Genomic DNA, 22236 nt, shown 5'->3' on the forward strand with positions numbered 1-22236 from the left:
CCAAAGCTCTGATATTAAGCAGAGATACCTCAAAATGTACCACTTATATAAGGCAAGACAGAATGTCAGTGATGAGGTGAAACCCCCCCCCCCCACTGCTATCAATGGCTACACAGAAATTCTAAAAAGTACTCTGTAGAGAGACAGCCACAACCTCAGTTGAGTTAAAATTAAGTGAAAAACACAAATAAATAAATTAAATACAGTACTGCTGCGGTAGCGTTGTCGCCTCACAGTAAGACGTTGTCCTGTTCAATTCTCAGCTAGAGCATCTTCTGTGTGGAGACATGCATAAATGTGTGTACTTTCGTTAAAGGTTGTGCGATGGGCCGGCAACTCGGCACTTAAAAATCTACTGCCAATCATTAGCGGATCGGAGTTCCGCTGTGGCGACCCCTAACCGGGAAAAGCCGAAAGACACAACAACAACAACAACTATATGCAAAAGAGCAGGTAAAAGTGTACTTAAATTCACTTATACGTCCAGCTGATTTCAGGTAGATGTTAGCTGGCCAAAGCTCTGATATTAAGCAAAGATAACTCAAAATGTACCACTTATATAAGGCAAGACAGAATGTCAGTGATGAACTAAAACTACCCCCACTACTATCAATGGCTACACAGAAATTCTAAAAAGTACTCTGTAGAGAGACCACCACAACTTCACTTGAGTTAATATTCAGTGAAAAACAAAACTAAATCATTTCTCCCCGGGCCTCCGCTGAAAACAGGCTCTGTGGAACCTAGTCGGACATTCCTGGTCAACAAATGTTAAATAAATAAATAAATAAATAAATAAATAAATAAATACTGTACTATATGCAAAAGAGCAGATAAAAGTGTACTTAAATTCACTTATACACCCAGCTGATTTTAGGTAGATGTTAGCCGGCCAAAGCTCTGATATTAAGCAGAGATAACTCAAAATGTACCACTTATATAAGGCAAGACAGAATGTCTGTAATGAGCTGAAACTACCCCCCCTGCTAACAATGGTGATACAAAAATTCTAAAAAGTACTCTGTAGAGAGACAGCCACAACTTCAGTTGAGTTAATATTCAGTGAAAAACACAAATCAATTAAATACAGTACTATATGCAGAAGAGCAGATAAAAGTGTACTTAAATTCATTTATACATGCAGCTGATTTCATGTAGATGTTAGCCGGCCAAAGCTCTGATATTAAGCAGAGATAACTCAAAATGTACCACTTATTTAAGGCAAGACAGAATGTCAGTGATGAGATGAAACTACCCCCACTGCTATCAATGGCTACACAGAAATTCTAAAAAGTACTCTGTAGAGAGACAGCCACAACTTCAGCTGAGTAAATATTCAGTGAAAAACACAAATAAATAAAGTCCAGTCCTATATGCAAAAGAGCAGATAAAAGTGTACTTAAATTCACTTATATGTCCAGCTGATTTCAGGTAAATGTTAGCCGGCCAAAGCTCTGATATTAAGCAGAGATAACTCAAAATGTACCACTTATATAAGGCAAGACAGAATGTCTGTGATGAGCTGAAACTACCCCCCACTGCTATCAATGGCAGCACATAAATTCTAAAAAGTACTCTGTAGAGAGACAGCCACAACTTCAGCTGAGTAAATATTCAGTGAAAAACACAAATAAATAAAGTCCAGTCCTATATGCAAAAGAGCAGATAAAAGTGTACTTAAATTCACTTATATGTCCAGCTGATTTCAGGTAAATGTTAGCCGGCCAAAGCTCTGATATTAAGCAGAGATAACTCAAAATGTACCACTTATATAAGACAAGACAGAATGTCAGTGATGAGCTGAAACTACCCCCCACTGCTATCAATGGCTACACAGAAATTTTAAAAAGTACTCTGTAGAGAGACCGCCACTACTGCAGCTGAGTTAATTTTCAGTGAAAAACACAAATAAATAAATTAAATACAGTACTATATGCAAAAGAGCAGATAAAAGTGTACTTAAATTCACTTATACGTCCAGCTGATTTCAGGTCGATTTTAGCCAGCCAAAGCTCTGATATTAAGCAGAGATAGCTCAAAATGTACCACTTATATAAGGCAAGACAGAATGTCAGTGATGAGCTGAAACTACCCCCCCCCCCCCGCTGCTATCAATGGCTACACCTAAATTATAAAAAGTACTCTGTAGAGAGACAGCCACAACTTTAATTGAGTTAAAATTAAGTGAAAAGCACAAGTAAATAAATTAAATACAGTACTGGTACGGTAGCGTTGTCGTCTCACAGTAAGACGTTGTCCTGTTCGATTCTCAACTAGAGCGTCTTTTGTATGGAGACATGCGTGAATGGGCGTAACTTCGTTGAAGGTTGTGCAATGGGCGGGCAACTCTGCACATAAAAATCTATTGCCAATCATTAGCGGACCGGAGTTCCGCTGTGGCGACCCCTAACCGGGAAAAGCCGAAAGACACAACAACAACAACAACTATATGCAAAAGAGCAGATAAAAGTGTACTTAAATTCACTTATACATCCAGCTGATTTCAGGTAGATGTTAGCCGGCCAAAGCTCTGATATTAAGCAAAGATAACTCAAAATGTACCACTTATATAAGGCAATACAGAATGTCAGTGATGAGCTAAAACTACCCCCACTGCTATCAATAGCTACACAGAAATTCTAAAAAGTACTCTGTAGAGAGACAGCCACAACTTCACTTGAGTTAATATTCAGTGAAAAACACAAATAAATAAATTAAATACAGTACTATATGCAAAAGAGCAGATAAAAGTGTACTTAAATTCACTTATACGCCCAGCTGATTTCATGTAGATGTTAGCCGGCCAAAGCTCTGATATTAAGCAGAGATAACTCAAAATGTACCACTTATATAAGGCAAGACAGAATGTCAGTAATGAGCTGAAACTACCCCCCACTGCTAACAATGTGATACAAAAATTCTAAAAAGTACTCTGTAGAGAGACAGCCACAACTTCAGTTGAGTTAATATTCAGTGCAAAACACAAATAAATAAATTAAATACAGTACTATATGCAAAAGAGCAGATAAAAGTGTACTTAAATTAACTTATACATCCAGCTGATTTCAGGTAGATATTAGCCGGCCAAAGCTCTGATATTAAGCAGAGATAACTCAAAATGAACCACTTATATAAGGCAAGACGGAATGTCAGTGATGAGCTGAAACTACCCCCCACTGCTATCAATGGCTACACAGAAATTCTAAAAAGTACTCTGTAGAGAGACAGCCACAACTTCAGTTGAGTTAATATTCAGTGAAAAACACAAATAAATAATTTAAATACAGTACTATATGCAAAAGAGCAGACAAAAGTGCACTTAAATTCACTTATATGTCCAGCTGATTTCAGGTAGATGTTAACCAGCCAAAGCTCAACTTGTCTTTTCTTTAGTCTCTTTATAGAGTTCCAAAATTCAAAATGTTCACTCATCTTTTTCTTTTTTCGTATTATTCCTTCTCTATGCCTTTTAGTGAGTCTGAACCTCAGAGATGACTGTATTATCACATAACCACAAAGACCTCACAGAGACTTCGAATGCTATTTAAGGTTTTCCATTTTTGGTTCACATTTTCAGTTTTTTTCTTTACCTGTTGGTCTTTCAACATCTCTACTGATATTCATAAAATGTCTAGGAGCAATATTTGCAGAATACAGGGTATTCACATATTTCCCTTCTTATACAACTGCCATATTTTTGCAGACTCTCCAAAGTTGTCAAGCATGTCTTCTTTTTGTCAGAAATCTGTTTTCATCTTAGTTTGGTGACATTATCTCTTATTTCTTCTGACAGAATAACATTTCTAGGTTGTCTTCTAGACACAACCCTAATGATGGCTTATCTGCTACTAGAAAAGACTACATTTTACCATCTCCAGTTCTTGCAGTTTTGTCATAAAACCGAGACTACAGCAAGGAGGTATCACAGAATTTTGGGTACATGGCTTCCTTTATCCTGATGATTCCCTTAATGAGATTACACATGAGGAAAATACAGTGGTTCCTCAGGACAGCATGGATTCAGTACCAGCATAGTGTAACCTTGCCAATCATAGTGTTTAATTTTATCAAGAAAGAACTGTTATGGAGGGAAGAGCAGACCATATGGATTCCAGGTCTCTCAATATGCCCTCCATTCCTTTCAAAGTCTGCGACCATGGATACATCAGACATTGCATAGAGCACAGTTTCTAAGGGATTCGAAGTACAGAGTGTTTGGGCCCATTATCGGAAGAAGAAATACATACATATCAAAGAAATGATAGCCTTGAAAATGCATTGAAGGCTTTGAACAATCTATGAATTCCAGAACCTCTGCTACTAATAATAGACAGCACCACTGTGATGTGGTACATGAAAAAACAAGGGCATGTCTTAACCCCTGTGCAGACTAGCCATGATATCTTAGGAAATTGCAACCCAGCACATCTCTTCAGCCTACATATATTCAGTCAGAGCAGAACATAGCAGCAGATCCAGGACAAGCCCCCACAAAATGAAGCTGCACCCAGCTGTCTTCCAAGAGATTATCCTTCTGTGGGAAATTCCCAGATATATCTGTTTATCTCCATTCACAACAGACAGTTAAATAATTTCTGTTCCAGGACACCTTGCCGGAAGGCAGACAGATGCCTTTTCCTTCCCATGGATGGCAATTTTCTCTGTCTTCCCTCCCCCTTTCCCTGACAACCAGGATTCCTTCAAAGATAAAAAGGGCTCTACAAAAATCATTTAAGTAACTCCCTTTTGGCCCAGCCAGTATTGGTTCTCCCTTCACATGAAAATGGCCAGGGAAGATTATCACAATCTTCTACACAGAATGCATCTACTCACGTAGAACCAGGAATTCATCCCAACCTGCAGAACGTTCATATGACTGCTTGGATGATAGCATGAGGATGTGTATCAGGTTATAAAGGAGGCTTAAAAACCTGCCACTAGACAATCCAGTTTTGCCAAATTGAAGAAATTTTCTAGTTGGTGTTGACAAAAAAAGAACCAGGAGTCATCAAAGGCAGAAGACCATCTGGTTCTCCTCTATCTCTGTGAATTGCTCAAATCAGGCCCTTCCTACTCGTTTCATCTTCCAGCCATTTCTACTTGACTACCTTTAGACCCCCATGTCTTCATTATACCAAGTAAAACCATTTTAAAATGGTTATTGCGTATCTACCCACCTCAAAAACAAAATGTCTAGCAGCAGTAATTGCAGACTTCAGGGATCCCAGTTATGTCTTATAAAAAGTCGGTTTACCTCCTTTTGAATCAGCTCATCAAGCAAATATGATTTTTAACATGTAAAACTGTTTTTCTTACTGCTCTGACTTTGGTTAGGCAAGTATTTGAATTGCAGGCTTTGATGGTGGTCCAGCCCGTCTTCATATTTCATAAGGACAGGGTAACTTTAAGAACTAATCCTCCCTTTATTTAATGTATTCATCTCCCTTTGTTCTTTCCTGAAGATGAAAACAGGGGAGATAGAATCCTACATAGTCTTGTGTCCACAGACAACTCAGATACTACACTGACAGTTGTATAGTTCATCTGTTTTGATGTGAAAAAAGAGGACAACCAGTGTCAAAAAAAGGCAATTTCTACATTGTTATCCCTTTCCATCCATTTTTGTTATTCCAAGCATACTAAGTCCTTTTCTCAGAAGGCTAAAGTTCACTCTACTAGAGCTCTGACAACTTCTGAGTTTTTTTGGAAAGGGAGGGAGTCTAGAATTATTCTAGCAGCAACTACTTAGTCTTCTATGCATACTTTCACCAAACGTTACAAGACTGACTCATTTTCCAGAGCCAAAACAGAATTTCCTGGTTCAGTTCTCCAAGAGCTCCTAGATTATGGTTTGGCAAGCATCACATACTGCTATGTGCTACTACAGCAGTGATCTTAACAATGAGCATAATGCAGTTGTGTAAATAAACTTTCCATAGCAGTAGATGTTCTAATATATCACTGCTGCAGATCTGCAAACCTCTCTCCATCCCCTTATCATTATACATTTATAGGTTCGTAGGTGCCCTTGCAGGCTATGTTAAATCCAGTCAATTTTCTTTCTAAGGTGAGGATCAAACTCTTTACCTTGTATTTGTAAGGTAAACACCTTAACCATTATACCAACCCCCAACCCCAATCTTGTAGCAGGAGGTGTCCCATTCTATTTTCTATTATTCCTTTCTGGATATGACATTTAAGGTCAAGGTGGGGTTCCCCTTTATCTCCTGTTCCTCTTTTTTCCTAGCACATGTACAGTTTTTGCAACCTGGCCAGGTTCCTTCCACCTAACAGCCTGCCTTATATATATATATATATATATATATATAGAGAGAGAGAGAGAGAGAGAGAGACAAGAAAACTCTGAATTTTAATGTATGTCTACTTTTATGCCAGCATGCCCTCAAGCTTTTTCAGGCAAGAAGTGCATGTGGAAGGCACCCAAAAGCTTTGGATATGTCCCATGCAGTTATATTCTACTGCAACAGTGATCTATTCAAACATCTGCTTATGGTAAGTTATCTAAAACCACTGTACTTTCAATACAAATGAGGCTAGCCTGAATTCTACATTCCATCTACACACACATCTCTGTCATGTGAATGCCATGTAGCATTCATAAATAAATCTTTTGTTTTCTGCAGAGTGAATATTTCCTTCCTATCTCTCAGTTCAGCACCCTTACAGTATTTCTGTTAAGACGTGGACTGCATTACCCTATGCCTCATGACATCAAATCCCCTCCAACAGTAGCAAAAGGACACAGTGAACAGTGGCACACACAGTGTTATGATTTTTTACAGATTTTTAGTGGTTAATTCTGAATTAGCAACTGACTACATGTATACAAGAAGAAAGTTCCATACCTAATATTGGAAGTGTCTACTTTAATATGTTTTTCTATATTGAGATTGTTCATATTTGTAGTATTGTTATTATAATATAAAAAGTTAAAACTTCTTTTTTGTATGAGTTTTTAACTGGGGTATAGGGTTGGAGTCTCTTTAAATGTTTAATTGTTAAATTGTTAAATTGATTTATTTACTTAATTGTTTGATCAATTGTGTGGTGTATAAAAGGGAATGTTTTTCACCAATATTTATGTGCTCATTGAAGGCTGTGGTGGCCTAGGCGTTAAGACATGTTTTATTAGAATAAATTTTTCTACGTGGAATCCTGTTGTTTTTTGATTCTAGTCTTTTTTAAGACTATTCTCTTGTTGGTTCGTTGATTTTCTGGATTATGGCTTCAGATTCCATGTTGGACATTCCTAGAGTGTTTCGTAATGACTCCAGTCCCTTGCAGAATAATGTTACTACCCCTCCGGTTCCTGTTGGTTCGGGAATTCAAGGTGTATCAGGTAATTTTTCACAAAGAACTTTGGATAATTTTTTATTACAATGAGCACCTTCTTCGGCTCCTGTTTCCAATTTTTCAGTACATTCTGCACCTAATGTTCCGGTAGTGCCTCGGCAAGAACTTGTTTCAGTTCCTGCTTTAAATGCGGATACTACAAATACTGTTTTATCTACTACATTGGCTACAGCTGTTAGGAAAAACAATGATGTGCCTGCTCATTGTACCTTCCAGTTTATGGAGGAAAGACAACAAAGATTTTTTAACCCGTTTGGGGGTCTTGGAGGTGAAACATCAGGTATGTTTTCTAAAGAGATACAAGAAAATGTAGATAATTTTGAGAAGCTTATCTTTCGTGAAACTCCTTGTCACTTTAACTTATTAGGTTTGAACAGATATATTGAATTAGATATTGCCCCACGAGGGCTTAGGGCGTTTAAAAGCCCAGCTACTCTTTTTGACATTGCAGACGCCACTGATATGGTGTTTAAAGATAGATGGCTTGCTGCCGCCCATTCCTCTGTGATGGAGTGGGTTAATATATTGGTGGAGAGGGAGCATCTGCTTCAAAACAAGTTACAGAGGGAATTACAAGATATGCATCTTAAACTGTTAGATGATGCAGGAGATTGAAAAGTCAATGATATCTTTAAAAACCTGAAAGATAAGCTAAATAAATTTGAAAGTGAACAAGTAAATTTAAAATCCACTAAAATTAAAAGAGACATCAAAGACTACTCTAATGGGCGGGCATTTCTATGGAAAAATCAGCAGAACTTTCATTTCAAACGAACAGGGCAAAAAAATAATCGTAATAAAAAACAGTTCTCTGTTTCTTTTGCTTCATCTGATGGAGTAGGTTTTACTACAGATTCGGAAGGGGATATTCAAGAATTCCCTCCGCTACCAGATGCACAAGATCCACAGGCTCATAAACAGCGTTCTTATGCCAATAAAGACAATAACAAAAGAGGCAATAAGAAAAAAGGAACTGGTGCTTGTTCTCCAACGGGTGAGGGACAATTTAAGCAAATTTCGAAACGTGGTAGATGGAACTAATGTGTCTCTTACTCATACTTCTGTCATTAATTTATCTCAACTTACTTTATCGGAAGAGGAAATATCTGTTTTGCAGTTAGGTTTAAAATTTGTGCCGTCTGTTATTCCTAGAAATCATGTTGTCAAACAGGAAGTTTTCAGATTTATTAGGAAGTTGCATTTAAAATATTATTTTAATCATGACAATAAATGTATTCGAAATGATGATACATATAGTTCAGGTAGTGTTATAAGTGATGACAGCTTTTTTTCCTGTATTTCAGATGATGATGTTTTAACAACATTTAATGCTTATATTCCTTTAAATACTAAAGGAATTCAGAGCCGAAGTAAATTTATACCTCCATATACTAACACTACTATTATTCAATTCTCTGAAATGTTGTATTTTTCACTTCAGGAATTAGTGAATACTTATGATATTAGTGTGTATTCCTATAATATGACAAAAAAAGAATGGTTGGCTCTGAAAAAATTGATGAATAGAAATGATCTAATTATCAAGCCTTCAGATAAAGGTAATAAAATTGTACTACTTCATTATACTCAATATTATCACATGTGTATGCAACATCTTAATGATATGTCTACTTATCAGATTTGTGAATACAGGGATTATGTACATGCTATGACACAATTCACTGCTGTGGTTGAAAAGGGTGTACGTTTAGGTTATTTTTGTAAAAAAAGACTTAGAAACTAAATTTTGTATAGATAATAGTCAATTGGCTACTTTTTATTGCCTTCCTAAAGTGCACAAGAATTTACATAACCCCCCGGGTCGTCCTATTGTGGCAGCTAGTAATTATTTTTTACAAAATGTTGGGGAAGTGATACATAGATATTTATTACCCTATGTAGAAAAACTTGATTCTTATATTAAGAATTCTTTTGATTTTATAGGTAAGATCTCAGGTGTATCCCGGACACACAACATGTTTTGGGTAAGCTTAGATGTTGTAAGCTTATACACAAATATTAAACATGCAGATGGTATGCAGGCATTACACCATTTTTTGGGCGATAGTCCAATTTCCCACTATATTCTAGATCTCACTAGTTTTTGTCTATCTAATAATTTCTTTAGTTTTAATGAAATTATTTATAATCAATTGAAAGGTACTGCCATGGGGGCACCTTTTGCCCCAATGTATGCTAATCTTTTTATGGCTAAGTTTGAACTAAAATATATTTATAGGAATAGTTTTGTGCAAAATCATGTGCCGCGTTATTTCCATTACATAGACGATTTGATTTTTTTATGTAAAGGGGGTGATGATTTAGTATTGAATTTTGTTTCTGATCTAAACTGTAACAGATATAATATTAAATTTGATGGTTTACAGGTTGGTGTAAAAGTTAATTTTTTAGATATTACTTTGATAGGTAAAGAAGATGGGCATATTTTTACTACGGTTCATCAAAAATTTACTGATGGTAACCAATATTTGTTTGGCACTAGTTGCCATCCCCCACATACATCTCCCTGTTTTTGTTTTGGTGTTAATCTTAGTGGCCTTGAAACTGCCCGCCCCTCAGCCTGCCTCTGGGCCCATCTCATTTGCTCACTCAACTGAGTGCAGTGAGATCATATTCTGATTTCAGGCACTCCTACTGTGTACAAAGAGAGCATCTGGGAAACAGACAAAAAAAAAATACATAAAGCTTATTTCCTGCCTTTCCTGTTAAGTGGTATAGACTATTTGTAGGCTTCTGAGCCCCCAAGCCCTTCTGTGTTTGAGGGAAGCCTTCTAGCTTGTTTTTTTCTTATAACTAGCCAGTTTTCTAGTTTCAGCACTCAAATCTGTTTCTTTGATCTCAGCACTTGTTCAGATTAAAACAAAAAAAAATTCATCTGCTTTTACTGTACTTGTGTTTCTACCTACTTCATTTTACTTTTGCATCATCTTAAAAATACTCAGTTGTATTTATTACTGCTTGGTGTAACTCATTCTAAGCCTTTTGGTTTAAACACTTGGGCTTCGGACCAGTTGTTTTGCACTGAGAGGATTTGTGGTCTGCACTGTTGTGGCAGAACAGGTAGCTTACATCCTTCTAGGTTGGGAACTGCTGATTGAGGGCTCAGTGTCTGTTATTCTAAAAGTGTATTAATTCTGGTTTAAGCACATGGGCTTTCAGGCCAGTTATTTTACATTAAAAGGGTTCGTGGTCTGCACTCTTGTGGGAGGAGAGGCTGGACTCTGCCCTTCTGAGCTGGGAATTTCTGGTTAAAGGCTTATAGTGCATGCATATCTGAACTGCTTCTTACTGAAGTTGGTGCACCTTGTTTGCTGTGGCATAGACTGGATTCGGGCCTGCTGGATCTAGCTTTGTTTGTATAACTTGAGCACTAATCCAGACATTCTCTAAAGTATTCAGTTGTATATATTACTGCTTGGTTGTAACTTGATTAAAGTGTAGCTATCATTCTAAGTCTTTTGGATTAAGCACTTGGGCTTCAGACCAGTTGTTTTACATTAGGAAGGTTTGTGACAAGCACTGTGGTGGCAGGACAGGTAGCTTTCATCCTTCTAAGTTGGGAACTGCTGATTGAGAGCCCAGAGTCCAAGTGTATTAGTTCTGGTTTAAGCACTTGGGCTTCAGGCCAGTTATTTTACATTAAGAAGGTTCGTGGTCTGCACTCTTGTGGGAGAAGAGGCTGGACTCTGCCCTTCTGAGCTAGGAATTTCTGGTTAAAGGTTTATAGTGCCTGAATATTTGAACTGTATCTTACTGAAATTGGTACACCTTGTTTGCTGTAGCATAGACTAGATCCAGGCCTGCTGAATCTAGCTTTGTTTATATGCTTGTTGTTTGTTTGCTTGTTATTTCCCTGGAACGCTAATTCCACCAAATACGCGGCTTCTCGGTGCTTCTGTGGATCACTAGTGATATCTGCATTGCTTACTGTACTTATTTCCTTGTTTCACTTGAAAGAAAGTTACTGTTTGTCGTTTTTGCATTTAGTTACTTGTAACACATTGCACTCAAGTTACCTGGCACTTGCTCACTAAAGCAATTATATAAGTCAGCACTAAAAATTAAAAGCACTACACCCTCACTCCCCAGTGGCCCTTGTTTTCAATTATTAAGGAATTCCCAATATTATTCTAGCATGTCCAAAGGTCAGTTGTCAATCTCCTCTCCGGTCCAGCTGGTGAATCTGGGAATCTTGAGGCAATGTTATAACTGCCTCATGTACACAGACAACCCTCTCCTCCTCCCACATAACACAAATACTTGCGAGAGATGCAGCTATTTAGCCAAACTGGAGGCTGAGCTCTCTCAACTCAGGACTGGCAAGACCAGACAGGAGGAGAAGGCAACTACATACACCACAAAACCAGCCTCACATAATGCTACCACACCACTGAATCAAACACATAAACACACAAAGACATACTCGGAGGCTCTGAGTAAAAATTTACCTAAACAGCAGAGGCCTCCAAAGCAGACACCCAAACAACTGCTACCTGAAGACACCCCACAAGCAACACATAAACCACAAAATCAGTGTGCAAAGCAGTCACAGCCCTTAAGGCCAAATACAACACCAAACATACTTGTCATAGGTGACTCCATAGTCAGACACACTGACGTCCCACTCACCAGGCTGAACAAGGAGAGGGTCACAGTAAGCTGCCTGTCGGGAGCTAGAATCCACCACATAACACAAGCACTCGGGTCACTCCATGGCAAGTACAAATATGACACAGTCATTGTCCATGCTGGTGTGAACGACCTGAGACGTACCTCCCTGGACTACATGAAAAGAGACATAGAGGAGCTCTCTGATTATGTAGCCCAGGCAGGTATGACCCTGACCCTGAGCAGTATCCTTCCTTCACCAAGAATGATGCCACAATATAGAGACAAGATGATCAGCTTTAACAATTGGCTTAATGTCTGGTGTCATTCAAAGGGGATCCAGTGTCTGTCTGCCTGGGATGACATGCTTGACAAGCCACGCTGCTTCAAGGGACGGCTTGCAACTGTCACCCTGGGATTTCGGATATTGGCTAAGACTCTTGCCACCCCCATAGTGCCTTTTTTAGGCAAGGCTCAAATTCTAAACCTACCACCCTAGAAAACAAAAATGGGAAGAAACTGAGGGTAATGCTGCTCAATGCCAGAAGTCTAAATCTCAAAATGCACGCACTTGAGGCCCTTCTCAGTATGGAGAACATCGATGTCTGTGCTGTAACTGAAACCTGGTTCAAGGCTCCTGAGAGCACCCCGGCACTATTAGGTTTTACCTCATATCATGCGTTCTGGCCCCAAAACCCGGACCACACCACAAAAAGAGGGGGTGTATCCATATTCATAAAGGATACCCACACCTCCAGGTTGGTGGCAACGCACGAAGCTTCGGAAACCATCCAGGTGCAACTAACCATAGGCAAAACTGCTCTACAAATTGTAGCATGCTACAGGCTACCCTCTCAAACTCAGGAACCCCACACAGCCTTCCTGAAGACACTGGAGGGTATAAATGTGTCTCCAAACACCATCATACTGGGTGACTTCAACTACCTGAATATAGACTGGGAACATTACTCAAGCCCTAACTTTCTAGCCCAACGGTTCCTGGAGTTCATAAATTCAAATGCCATGGAACAGCTAGTCACTGTTCCCACGAGAGGAGAAAATATACTAGATCTCATTATCACAAACATGGGGACAAAATGCTCCACACCGGAAGTATATCCCTCATTGGTGAGATCTGATCATAAACTAATCTCACTGGAAATCCACATCCGCCCCCACCCCAAACAAAAAAGACCACAGTGAAGAACTTCTCTAAAGCAAACTTCACACTACTCAAGGCTGGTGTGGTATCCTTCAAGGCCCCTGAGCCAGTGGAAACCACAACCCAAGCTGCGGAAGCCCTTACAAATGCCTTCTATGAACACCTCCAGGACTGCATGGATCAGGCAATCCCAAATAAAACCAAGACTCTTTCCACAAAGGGCAAACGTCCAGTCTGGTGGACCCCAGCCATTAACAAACTTTACAATAAGAGGAGAAAGCTATTACATGATAGAACAAAATCCATAAAAGGGAAGTCACCCCTGATCATTATTAGTAAAAAATATGAGCACTCATAAAATCAACTAAGGCCAATTTTGAGAGAAAAATTGCCATGGATTCAAAGGACAATCATAAGGCCTTTTTCAGCTATGTTAGGAACCTGGGTGGAAACTCCCAGATATGCTCAGAATTAGTCCAAAATGATACAAAAATCACTGAACCCACAGACATTGCCAACATACTGGCAGACAGGTTCAGTGCAAACTTCACCCCTCTCCCCTAAAGGTGAGATAACTATCCCAGCGGAGTGTAGCCTCCCAGACATCTCAAATGCGCAGGTGAAAGCTGCTCTCTCTAAAGCTAAAAACACAGCATCAATGGGACCGGATGGTGTCCCCGGCTGTGTGCTAAACGAGCTAAATGAAGAATTAAACCCGCACATAAGGCAGCTGTTTAATCTCAGCCTTACCACAGAATACGTGCCCAAGGAGTGGCGTACGTCAACTGTGGTCCCACTCCACAAAGGCGGTGCCTCTACGGACCCTGGTAATTACTGCCCCATAAGCTTAACAAGTCTAGTCTGCAAAGCTATGGAGAGGATCATAATGGAGCTCATAAACAAAGATATAGGGGACTTGCAGACATTGGACCCGACCCAGTTTGGCTTCGTCAAGGGCAGATCATGCCTTTTGAACTTGGTCGACTTCTTCGAAACAGTCACCAAGGCCATTGATGAGGGAAAGGCAGTCCATACAGCCTACCTTGACCTTGCAAAGGCTTTCGGCACAATACCCCGCTCGGGTATTGTAGAAAAACTTACCAGCTTAAATGTAAACCCATATGTCACAAGATGGGTTGCAAACTGGCTTAAGGACAGAACCCACAGGGTTAGAGTTGCTGGAGCTATGTCAGACTCCAAGACGGTCACAAGTGGTGTCCCACAGGGCTCGGTCCTTGGCCCCCTATTGTTCGGCATCTACTTCTCAGAAGTACAGGCCAACATGGGAGGACTTTGACTGACAAAGTTTGCAGACGACTGCAAACTGGGCGCCATAGTGGAAAGTGCATCGGACACGGATATCCTTCAGAAGGGACTCACGGAAACAGATAGCTGGTGCCAGAGCCATGGCCTGAAGTTAAACGCCAAAAATGTATAGTCATACCCTTTGGGAAAAACAAGGTAACCCCAAGCTACCATATAGGTGGCAATCCACTAAGCACAGAAGAGGTTTTCAGGGACCTGGGGACCCAGGTTGACAGTGGCCTTTCTTTTGACACTCACGTTGCTAAAGTGGTTAGAAAGACCTTCTACATTGCCCACCTGATCATGAAGGGATTCACATCCAGATCTAGTGAGGTCATTGTTCCCCTGTACTCTTCCCTTATCAGACCAATGATCGAGTACAATGCCCCATTCGGGATGTATCTCACCCGACATCTGCAGCAATTGGAGAGACCCCAAAAGTTCCTCACCAAAAGGATAAAGGGACTCCAAAATCTGTCATATGCTGCCAGATTGAAGAAACTCCAGCTCTATTCAGTCGCATACCGTCTGCTCAGAGGTGACATGTGCCTGACATACAAGGCCATGTCCAACCCGGAATTAATGGACATGCTCCACCTCAAAAAATCCAAATCCAACAAAACCACTAGAGCAAGCGACTTAAACCTTAGCATGGATATAAATAGGACGTGCTGGAGGGATAGATTTATCACTCAGAGACTCCCTATGCTGTGGAATAAAATCCTGGTCCATGTGAGGCAGAGCACCTCACTGGCTCTGTTCAAGAGAAATCTTGACCTGTGGATGGGAGATCGTAGGTTTACCCCGGGAATCATCTCTGTGTCACTGCTGGACAGAGGCACAACAAACTAATGGATACAGTATTTTTTCATATAAGGGGTGGCGTAAGCCACAAAACTTTGGGCTAGGCTTATAAATGCCTTAGGGCACATAGCCTAGTATAAACTTATGAACCTATGAACCTATACAATTAAATCTTTACCGTATGGAGAAATGGTTAGATTGTCCAGATTATGTAATGATAGTTCAGATCTGGAAAAACAAGTTAATAGTTTAATATATACATTTTTACATAGGGGCTACACTATGCAGTCTATTCTTGAATCAATTAATAAGTTAATAATAGGTAAGGATAGATGTAATAAGTCAGCTAAAAAATTGTAGAATAATAATAAGATAAAACAAGATAATATCTATTTTGTTACTACTTATAATTTATTACAATTATCATGGACTATATTGTCATTCTTGTAATAGTTAAGAAAAGTTCAGAAACTGCATCAAATTAGGCCTTGTTCATTAAGGGAGTGGGAGGATGGCATAAGAGGGAGTGGGAGTGGAGGGATGGCATAATGGTTAAGGTGTTTACCTTACAGACACAAGGTGCAGGGTTTGATTCTCACGTAGGGTAATTGGCTGGGCTTAAAATGACCCACAAGGGCAGTTAGCCTAGTACTAATCTATGAACCTATGAAAACCCATTGAGAATTTTGGTAGGTACGTATATGCATTGTGGTAATAGTTAATATACAGAACACTGAGTGGGGGAAAAAAACATCCTGGAAACAATAAAATGAATTGTTCCAGTAGCCAAGGCTGTCTTATTAAAATATTTTCAAACTGAAGACATTTCAAGTATAGTGCATTAGTTCTGTTATGCGTAAAAAAGAAAAACCATTACCCTTGGCTGTAAGTGCTTTCATTTTAATACCAGTTAAACACTTCCTGTGTGCCTGGCCATAATCTTACGTGATTCCTAGGCTAACAAAATGATAATTATTAGACATTCATCAGGTGTGTCAATAAATAAACAGTTGCTTTTTGATAAGTGAGATTAGTAATTTAATATAACTGATACCATCCCCATCTTAGCTGATCTCTCTATGGAAAGACTGTGAGCTGGAACAAATAGTTTTGTCACAATAGAAAAGCAAGCTTGAGTGGTTCTCAGTGATGCAGTAAGTATAATACTCCATGCCACTTCAACTTATTTCATGTTTGTAGTTCTGACTGCAAACTGTGCAGTTCATCTTTTGTCATGGTCCTATAGAGGTTCAAGTTAGCAAACTGTTTGCCCAAGACTCCTGTACAACAAGTCAGAATCCAGCTCCAACTTATAAGGTCAGGAAGATACAGGACATAACCCCCCCCCCCACACACACACACACACACACACACACACACACACACCACCACCACCAACCAACTCATGTTTTCTAATGAGGATAACATACTTTACATGTATATGATTAGTAACTGCTTGCTGTGATAACTTTATATAAGACTTTGTTTAATATAAATGATAGTACAGGACAGTCTGATCAATTATAGCTGGATACCAGAAGTTTGATTGCCTTTAGTAATAAACTTCTCCTCCTTGTCAATTAGTAAATGATAAAAGTTGATCATCCACAAATTTTTAAAAAGTTAATAAATAAAAATAATTTAATTAGAAAAAAATTAGTTGAGCAATACAGTGACAGTTGAATTCACAGAGAGATATTGAAGTACAGAAGACCAGAAATTACAGTTATGTATGAATATAAGGTGGAGCTACTGTGAGCAAGTGAGCACTGGAAGGCAGTAAAACACAGACGTAGTGTTGAGGAAGAGGTCTGAGGGATATAGGCCAAATAGTCTTGTTTAGTGGAGTGCTCAATTGAGTTACCACATGTCCCTCTTTACGCAGGAAAGTCCCTGTTTGGGCAGTTGTGTTCTAAAAACAATTTTAGGACAAACAAAATTCGTAGGTTTCATGTAACAGCTGTATGCAACAATTAATTTGTATTTGAGCCACCTTAATAGTATATGAAACAACATAAACAGTTTAAAATCTACACGAGTAAGCTTTCAATAGGCTTTTATATTGTCAAAAAATAAAGTCCAGCCCTTTGTTAGTTGTGGGTATGGTTTGTCCTGCAAAATCTCAAGTTTCTGCAATAAATGTCTCACTCTAGGTATTTGAAAAGGTGAAAATCCCTAGAAGCATATAAATGGGTAATGATGGTATAGGACCATATCCTGGGGAACAGTGCATATTTCCTACATACTGTAGTGGCCAGGATGCAGTTAGTGAATTATTCAGTGAATTATTCATATTTGTATGCCTTATTTATACCTTTATCTGTTTGGCACTGGTAATGTGATTCAAGAGACCATATTCCTGGTAGACATTCACAAAGGTTGGCAATGGTACAATTCAGACCCCATCCAACTACTCAGTCTTTTCTTTTCAGGTTGTATTTATGTTTTACTCATACTACTAACAGTGTAATGATGTTTCACAACTCATACATTAGTAACTGCCTGCTGTAATTTATGTCACTGAACTGAGCTGGTTGCAACTAATTATATGTTTAGTACTTTTTCTATCTCTGTCATGTAAACTTTGCTGTGGTCATTTTTTTTTCTTGCTTGTATTCACTTAATTTTTGTATGTTATCTTTATGAATCACTGATATTTGGTACTATTCTGCTTGGTCCTTAATTGTAAATGGGCTATGTGGATTTGAATCTTCCTAGTTAAAAAAAAGCAAAGAAAATAAATATATGCCTGTGAGAGACTAATGTGTAAAACCTATTTGCCTTGCCACTTTGTAATCAAAATGTAGATCTTTAGCTTTAAATGTTTGTAAATCTTCTTATAGGGTACTAATAGTAGTTATTTGTCCACTTTGTGTATACAACTTACATTTTTCTTGTCAAGTCACGCCATTACATATTTGTTAGACTAAAATTCACAGTGCTACTGCGTTCTAACTGCAACGTTCTGTATGATAATTGTATGATAATCCTGAATCATAACCATATTAATTATATCTTAGTCTCTGGATAATTCTCATAGTTTTACCCATTTTATGTCTTTTTTTTTTTGCAGTGTACTCACTGTTGCCCCAGTGTGTTGAACAGTTAACTCCTTATTTGCTGCAGGTATGCTGCCAGTTATTAAGAAGGGTCATATGTTTTTTAGTATTTTTTCACTTAGTTTAATAAAGTTTCTTTTCCAAATTTTATAGAACATACAGTTATATGTATTTCTCTGAAGTCTGCAGTACAATTTAAGTCCAGCTTTATCAGTTGAAACAGTTATGGCTTTATGTATGTATAGGGTAAACTACTGCTTTCAGCTGATTTATTGTGGAGCAGTTGTTCTACCTGATTGTCTGCTATTCTATATAAGAATACAAGACTACCCACAGTATGTTATCTGATCCAATCAAACTTGCATTTTTGTAAGCTCATCAGCAATCTCATTTTCAGTACTTAAGGAGGCTATAGTATCTTTCTACTTCTCTAAAGTGTGTTACATTTTAGTCATTGTCAACATTTGAGCTAGTCTGAAATATGAAGTATAACATGTCTGATGTTTCTGGTAAAGTTATTCCTCTCTTTTTTTGTTAAATTGCTGCAGTCTTGTGCTCTATTTCCCAGTTTGTTTACAGAAATTATAAGTGTCTCTCACCATGGGGATAACATCTTCCTCACTGGATTTTTAATAAGGGCTTTTAACTTTGATTGGTGGTCTTTTCGTTTTTTGCCCTCATTTTTGCTCTCATTACTTGTTGTGCACCTTTTACGCAATCATTCTTATTACACAATTTTGTTATTTGCATTTTTTCCTCCACTGGCTTGTTCATTGCTTTCCTTTTTATGTATTTTGTTTCTGAGCATATTTACAAATATAATAATATTGTATAGTAGAAAATGTACATATTTAAATCGTTTTCTTTCCATTTTATAATTCAAAGCATGTTAGTTATAGCTAAGTAATCTCCCTTTGCAAAGTTCCAGAACTGCAAGATATTTTAATTTACTAGTATTAATTTTGATTTCAACATAATGGTGTTCTGAGCAAAGCCCATAGTAGATGAAATAAGCAAGGCATCCTTATCTTCATATTTCCTCCCTGCCTGCCAACCATGTCCCCCTACATTTGTAGGTCATGAGCCCTTAATTCTTGAGGGAATGGAGACTTTCTCCAATTCAACCAGAGAAAGAGACAGCTATCAACCAAACAATTACTTGTGGTCACCCCCACCTTATTCCCATCAGCCAGATTACAGGGACAGGGAGTGCATTTCTCCCAGCAGCCTAAATGCCTGTCTTTAATCCCACTAGACCAAGGCTTCTCGTGTTTAGGAATAAACTATAGTTTTCCTCAGATTGAAGAACAGCTCGTTGTTCCCCATCCCCATAGCCTTGTCATTCTGTGAGCTGGGGATCAGGGCCATTTCTCATTAACCTCGACCATGGTTGCTTGGCATGCATACCTATGACACTGAATAAGCTCATAATGTCACCCACCTGTGCATGCACATTTCTGCACATGAGCATTAGAGACTGCCATCAATTTGTAGCAGTGGGTTCATAGATGGCAAACAGTCTTCAGACTATTACACACCTAGCCAATACCGGGACAATGACCAAAGATGAGAATTAAACCATGTGCCTTGTGTCTGGGAGTTAAACACCTAAACCATTATGCCACCCCCCCCCCACTCCCCAGCCCCACTGTTGAATAAGCCAAGTGCACATCGTCCAGTCCACTGCTATGGACTGTGACTATTGTGAATATTGTGGCAATTAGAATCCTCTTTCCCCCCAGGATGGATGATCCAGATCAGCTATTCACCCTCCCTGCCAAGCTTCTCCACTGGCTACTCACAGATCATCTGAGTCATAGACAAGGCTTTATCCCTCTGTGCCCTGAAACCAGGATCATACAGCATAGAAATGATGGGTTAGTTAAGAATAAGTCAATAACATTGTATCACATGGATGGGATTTTAAGAAAGCTGTAATAAAGTGTAACAAAGCCTGTGCATACATGTTGTTTCAGTAATGTGCATCCTAGTCTGCTTCTGTTTTCAGAATATTTTCAGCTTTCATTTGCAGAAACTCTCAATAAAATCACATAAGTAGTTCAAATGAACACATACACAGTAACAAAGAAGGTGCATTCATGCAATAAGTATGTAAATGTGAAGTAAATAAGTGAATGAGCAAATAATACATTATACAGCATCATCATCGACCCCCCTTTTTGTTTGTTTATTTTCTGTTTGTTAATCGGATAAGTGAGTTGGTGTACTGACTCTTTTTAGCAACCTATGCAACTTCAGTGGTACAACAAATATAAAGTTGTAGTTAGACAAAGTGACAAGTAATATATATCTGACAGTGAAGGAACTAAGTGAAAAACATTTCAAATCACATTAAGATCTGAAAAACTTCTCAAACTACATTAAGCATGTGTTAGGTACATATACTGTTAGGTCCTATATGTACATTATTTACAGATGTAAAGACCACAGTAATGATGGCATAAAGGCCTCAGTAATGATGTATAAACTTTCACATGATGTATGTTATTTGCATATGATGCAAAGAATTGATCATAATAATGATAAAAAGATTTGTATCTTTTTTTACATGTGATCAGAATATCATGTCAACTGTTGCCATCTCCCTTGATTCAAAACCATTCTCCTCTTCTACTTTGCTGTCATTCATGAATGCCACAAGATTTTCTATTACACAATCCACTCATCTCTTAGGTGGACATTATTGTCACTGTCTCCCAAATGTGCTTTACCAAATTGTCTTCTGCTTTCCTCACGTGACCAAGCCATTATAACCTGTTCTCCTTGCCCTTCTCTGCAACTGTGACTACTTTGACTTCTACCCTGATATCCTCATTTCTTTGTCTGTTCCACAGTTTGCATACTGCTACCCAACTCAGGCTCTTCATCTTCATCACCTCAGATTTCCTCAGCTGCTCTGCCATCACTGCCCAGGTTTCTGTGATATACAGAAGCACTAGTAGCACCATTATTTGTACACCTTGATTTTTCTTCTGTCACACTCTGTCTCTGACACTTTGTGCCATTTATCTGCAGCAACTCTGATTCTAGATTTGACCTGTTCATTCAGACTTCCAGTCTCCCGACCAAACCTCTCAGACACTTGAAGTTGTTAAACTGTTCTACTAGTTTCCCTTCTATCTCAATTTTCAGTTTCATCCCGTGTGCCTTCAGTTTTGCATTCTAGTACCCTGTCATTTGCTGAAGATCTTGTTCAGAGTCTGCATGTAGTGGCACATTGACTGCATGCACCATCTTTGTTGAGATGTCCCTTCTGACCTGTTTGCTAATGTAGTCTGTCACCCACCAGGTCAGGAAGAAACAGGCGAACGTTGTGGGTTCTTGTTCAAGCAGCTTTATTATATGTAAACGAAGTTAAGTAACTTTAACTTATAAACAAACTAGCTATCATGCACATAGATGTTAACACTCTGGCTGCACCTTCAAAATGGCACTAAAGATAACACGTGCTTGGAATTTATATGCACACACAGACTTAGAAATGCTTCTTAAAGGTACAGCACACCTGTTATTTTACATCCTCCTTCTTTGAGAAATTAGTTGGTCATTGTCACTGGAATTAATAAATATGCAATTTATACAGGAATAATTTTCATCATGCTATTGTCTCCTCACAGTAAGACGTTGTCCTGTTTGATTCTCAGCTAAAGCATCTTCTGTGTGGAGACATGCGTGAATGGGCGTACCTTCGTTGAAGGTTGTGCTTCAGAGCTGGCAACTCGGCACGCAAAAATCTACTGCCAATCATTAGCGGACCGGAGTTCTGCTGTGGCGACCCCTAACCGGGAAAAGCCAAAAGACAACAACAACAACAACTATTATACAAAGCTAGGTACACCTATGCAACTATGTCCAAGTTGTTGTATATTTCACACTAGGCTT

At 38.7% G+C, this 22236-nt stretch overlaps 1 protein-coding gene across 1 annotated transcript in view; it reads left to right on the plus strand.

Annotated features, from left to right (window-relative positions):
* RCSD1 (RCSD domain containing 1) overlaps positions 1–22236 on the plus strand; it is a 1115611-nt gene that overhangs the window by 438189 nt on the left and 655186 nt on the right. Inside the window, exon 2 of the mRNA XM_044073103.1 lies at positions 18348–18400. The gene's annotated coding sequence lies outside the window, so the exon portion shown is untranslated. The remainder of the gene's footprint in view (positions 1–18347; positions 18401–22236) is intronic.

Source organism: Protopterus annectens, chromosome 5.part1 (assembly GCF_019279795.1).
Source record: "Protopterus annectens isolate FY-2018-M chromosome 5.part1, PAN1.0, whole genome shotgun sequence".
NCBI lineage: Eukaryota > Metazoa > Chordata > Ceratodontiformes > Protopteridae > Protopterus > Protopterus annectens.